Consider the following 5,625-nt stretch of genomic DNA (forward strand, 5'->3'; position numbering starts at 1 on the left):
CCTGCTTGGCCCGCCCTTTGTTTTGCTTTGAAGGAAGACGTCCTCATGAGGAGTAAAGTGTGGGTGCTATGGGAAAACTGATTTTTAACTCAACCTACGGAGGAACTTCCTAGTGGTTCTAGGTGATTCAGTGGGCCTTGCGAGGATGAGATCTTCACGTCTCTGGAGGTATTCAAGCAGAGTCATGATAACTATGTGGCAAAAAGGTTCAAAGAGGTTGCAAGAGGTGCATGAGGGAATCAAGCATTCGATCATAAGGGAGGGAAGCTAGGCAACCAGTAAGGCTGATCCTGACACTGTGATTTTGAAATTCAGGTGGGGAGGAATGGAGGTGAGATTAGTTGAGGTCCTCAGAGCAGGTATGTCTTTTGTTTTTTTTTTTTTTAGACAGGGTCTCACTATATAGTTCAGGTTGGCCTTGAATTTACTATGTAGCCCAGGCTGGCCTGGAACTTGAAGTGATCCTCCTGCCTCAGCCTCTTGAGTGCTGGGCTTACAGGAATGGCCACCATGCCTGGCTGAGCAGGTACATCTTAACAAGTTATTATCTCTGATTCCAATCTCTCCTCCCCCAGCTCTCCCCTCCACTTCTGTTCCAGAAATATTTTCCTGAAAACTTTCCCACTGAGACCTTCCCACTCATATCAGAATCTCAGTACTCCTAGAGGTCACCTGGTTTAGGCCTCTATCAGAGGATTCTATCACCTTTGTATCACCCGCATAGTGTGGTTGTCCAGTCACTACTTGACCACCTGTGGCAATAGAATGGGGCAGTCCACTGTAATTACAGAATGCTGCTCATATTTTGAAAGTTCCTTGTAGACACAGTAAAATGCCTGTGTTAGTGTGTTGGCTTTAGGGAATTTTTTGCAGTGTGGGGGGTTGAACCCAGGGCCTCATGCATGCCAGGCCCAGCACTTGCCCACTGAGCTATACCCTGAGCCATAGGAAATTTTGCTCTGTGTTTTTGAAACTGTTGGGAATAAGTTTTAAAGGAATTCAGGAGGCTAGAATCATGAGCTGAAACTTTTATTACAATTTTTTATTATAAAAAAGAAAGGAAAAAGCAACTTCCTTATATTGAACCTAAATCTGTTTTCCTATAACTTCCATCCATTAAATCGCAAAGCCTTTGGAATCACGCAGAACAAACCCACAGCTTCCTCTCTCCCATGGGCCCAGTAAGGATTTGGCAACAGTAGACACGTTCCTCCTGGGACTGCCACTGTTCTCACCGTTCTTCCCTGGGCATACTTTTGCTAACGTCTCCCTTGAAGTCTGGTGCCTGTAGCTGAACAGAGGGCAGCAGGTACAGTCAGACTCGTGCAGAACAGCACAGGTGATCACATTCTTTATTCTGAATGACATCTTCTTATTAATATGGTCCACGGTCATGGTTAACATGGTCCTTTTGTAGCAACTCATAACTCAGGATGAGCTTTCATTTATGCTAAAATCCCATAGGCTACTCTCTCACATCCTACCCTTATACTGTTACATTTTGGAATTCAAGTAAAGGAATTTACCAGCATTATGAGATTTGTAAGTCTGATCTGGTGACATTAAGACAGAATCCTTTTGTGTGTAGCCTGTCATTTACCCAGTTAAGAGTCTGCCTAGGAACACTAAGGTTCCATCTTACCCCAGAAAGAATGGCTATCATCAAGAAATCAATAACAAATGCTGTCAGGGCTGTGAGGAAAAGGAATTCTCTTCCACTGTTGGTGGGAGTGTAGACTGGTACAACCTCTGTGGAAATCAGTGTGTGTGGAGATTCTTCAAAAAACTAGAATTGTGGTCGCATTTGACCTAGCCATTCCCCTTCTGGAAAGGTTACCAGAATTAAAAACATCATACCACAGTGATACATGTGCACCCATGTTGGTAGCAGCACAATTTATAATAGCTGGATCTTGGAAACAACACAAATGCCCATCAGCTGAGGAATGGATAAAAAAAGATGTGGTCTTTTTATACAATGGAGTACTAGATAAGGAGAAATGGGAGACTTTTGAATGCAAATGGATGCAACTCCAGACCATACCTATGAGTGAAACAAACCAGATGCACACGTGTGAATTGTCTCCCTAGTGTGAGAAGCTGAAAGGGTAAATAAGATCCAAAATGTACAATAGTTATCGAAAAATGAGAAGAAACTTCAAAAGGAAATAGCAATTGGGATGGGGAATGGAGAAAAGAAGAAAGAGAAAAGAAAAAACAAATATATATATATATATATATATATATATATATATATGATAGTTATACTACTAATTTCTCTTAGTTCACTGAAAAGAAAGTTTGGTCCTAACATTGCTTGGACTATTAAATGCCAATGTTTTGTACCCTGAGTAACTGATTTAAAGATAACAATATGCAATGTATTAAGCCTCATTACCTTCCTATTATCTTGACTTTTTATTTTTTTCTCTTTAAAATAAAAAAAGATTCTATCTAGGTTTCCCTTTACTCGCCTTGCATTTTCTCTCTGTTGTCCCAAGAGTGTTAAGAGAATGTTTTGTGAAACTGCAAATGCTGTGGGTGCCACATTCCCCTCATCTACCTGGCCATCCTACCTATGAAGGGAAATGAGCTGAGCTGGGAGTGAGTGCTTTGTTTTTCTTGAGTCAGCGCAGGGGCTGGGCGATCTTTACTTCCTCTTATAAGTGCTCACCAATCATCCTTTTAAGCATCTGTCTAATAGTCTCACCCTTGATCAGTATCAATTTATTGATCTATAATTCGTGACAGTCACCTTTTCACATCTGCAGCACCCATCATTTTGCATATGCTATGTGGCTTGCAAAGCCACCACCAGTTGTCCTGTGACTGAACTTCAAGGCCTCACAAGAGCCCTGGGCTGTTACTGACCAGACCATGAAGCGAAGCTTCTCAGAGCAGCTGAAGGTTTTCCAGGATGAGGCTGCCTGCAGGGCATGGAGAAGCAGCCAGAGCGGAGCTGGGGAGGTTTGGTTTCCTCACTGTGAAAGTATTGGCAGGCATGGTTTCTTCTGAAGACCTTCCCAGAGCACCTTGCTGATGTGACTTCACACTCTTTAACTCGAACCCCCTCTGTTGCTCAGCCCAGTCCCTTTGCTGCTCCTCAAGCCCACCTAGGCCTTTCGCGCTCCATGCTTTGGCAGAGGTTCTCAGTCTGGAATGCTCACAGATCTACCCCCACCCCCACAGCTACAGGTTTTCTACAATTTCTCTATTCCTTTAACCTTTACTGTACACTGAAGTCCCATACTAGATTATATATTCAATCATTTTATCATGGTTTAGTTTTGTCTTTCTGACAACATTCACCCCAAACTGGGTGCTTTCCATTCTACACAGTATAGCTAAACCAGCAAAGGCTAGGCCTCCGGGCCTGGTAACCGTACTTCTGTGAAGATGTCCACAGTGCCCAACCTCTAGCTCGCTCTCTCTCTCTCTCTCTCTCTCTCTCTCTCTCTCTCTCTCCAAATTCAGATTCCAAGATAGCTATGTCTGGTTCACTAAAGGACTAAAATAGAAACCAGATAAACTGAGGGATGTGGGCCTGACCTTATCTAGGCACCAATGACCTTTGCCTGGGATAAAATCCAAATACATCTTCAGCTTCTCTTCAGATAAAGAACTGGCTTTATAAGCTGGGCTCACGGCTGGTAGTCAGCACTAGGGTCAAGAACCTCCAGCTAGAGATACAAAATCAGATAGAAGTCTTGCTTATTTTGGAGGTCACCTCCTCCACCCAGGCCTCCCAAAGATGTGAAGACCAACTGTACTCTGTTACTGGTTGGTCTCTAATAGGTGTGCAATTTGAGCTGCGTTTGCTATGGAACCTTGAGTTTTAAGAGACTAAATATCCTACAAGTAGGGAGACTCTTGATTTAGCAATATGCATCTCACCCTAGAATGGGAGGCCCAGGTTAAAAAGATCTGAAATGGACAATCGAATTTAGGAACATAAGAATGAAGATGGAATTGACCTTACAAAGTGGTGTTGTCTAGCCCTCTGCTTTCACGAAAATGAAGGCTATGAGTGCTTTCCTTACTAGCCACTCATTCCACTTGGCAGTGGTTATTGAGGACATACTAGGTGCCCACACTCTTCTATCAATGGCAAAATCCTTCCCTGGGTTGCTTTTACTTTTATTTCCCCTCTTTCATTCTCAGAAGAAATGGAAAATATAGGCCATGAGAGAACTCAACTCCCCTGGTTTAGGAGTCACATTTTGAAGATGTGACTTCATAGAATACTTGTCACATAGTAGATGCTCCACAACCATAGAATGTTGCCTTATCAGCTTCCTTCTTTCTAAATTAAAGAAAAATGAAAAACCCCGACACCCAGTCCTTTGGTGCATTGCTTTTGCTTTTCTCCAGATCTTCTTTACTTTTCCACATGTGTTAAAGATGTGTGTTGCTTATAACCAAGGCACAAGCAGTGGTAGGTACAGTGGAGCACTCCAGCTGTGGGAAGGATCATACATTACTGGGTTGTATCCTAGTCCTGTTTCTAAACACTGCAATGGGCCTTTTGGGATCCATTTCCCTGACTACAGTATGTGGGTTGGGCTAGAAGGCTCTGGGGTTATTTCTAGTTCGGACACTCACATTCCAATGATTTCTCAGCTCCTCGGAACTATATTTTTGTTACTATACACTAGTATCCACATGAATTTTGGGAAGAAGAAAGGAAAGAAGGGAGGAAAGAGGGAGAAAGCTATTCTAGAACTATGGACTCATTCAACTTATGCACCCAGTTCTTCTTTAACTATGTATGTGTCAATTCAATCACTGCCCATTTGTCTCCCATGCGGCACATTAGTATATTAGTTCTGGGTTTTGGTCTCTGTACATATTATCGTGTGTTTGTCCCCTCTGAACATCATCCTGGTTGTGATGATAATTTATCTCCCTCATTTTGTCAGAGTCACTTTGAAGAATTTTATCTCTGGTTTCTGAGGTATCAGTGGCCCTGCCCCCCTGTCTGTCGGGCCCTTAGAGACACTGATAATAATAGGAAATCCCATTACGCTAACCCTGGGGAGCCCCGCCAAATCTGTCCCTCAGAGTTGTCAAGGAGCCACAAATCACACTTCTGGAGAGAAATCACTCCCAGGCCCCCCTTGACGTCTCCAATTTGAATCAAAAGAACAGGAAACAAATGGCCCTGGGGAACAAGAGGGCCTTGCTCTGTCTGTCACCTCAGGCCAGGGACCCAACATGGCTGATGCTGCACTGGCCTTAGGTATGAGAAAACCCTTCAGAACATTAGAGGTCATGCCTCCTCCCAAGCCCCAGTCCAAGATGAGGGCAGGGTGGTGGTGAGGGTGGTGGTGGTGGTGGTGGTGGTGGTGGTGGTGGAGAAAGGTGGGCGAGAAAGCAGTAGCTGTGGTGGCAGAGGGAGGAAGAATTATTTTTCTTGTTTCATTAGGAGGCCAGGGGTGCTGAGAGGAAGTGGCAGCGACAGGAGCACATGCTGGCCTAGAGGGCAGGGGATGGGGACAGTGACCTGATTGGAAAGGCCTTGCTGGGGAGGGGAGGCATGGGAGGCGACCTAACTGCTGGATTTCCAGCCCACAGGGTGCCCTGCTTTGAGGGCTGTTGGGGCAAGGCCTGTGCAAGCGAGGCAGG

The sequence above is a fragment of the Octodon degus genome, unplaced genomic scaffold (genome assembly GCF_000260255.1).
Source record: "Octodon degus isolate 3935 unplaced genomic scaffold, OctDeg1.0 scaffold00280, whole genome shotgun sequence".
Lineage (NCBI taxonomy): Eukaryota > Metazoa > Chordata > Mammalia > Rodentia > Octodontidae > Octodon > Octodon degus.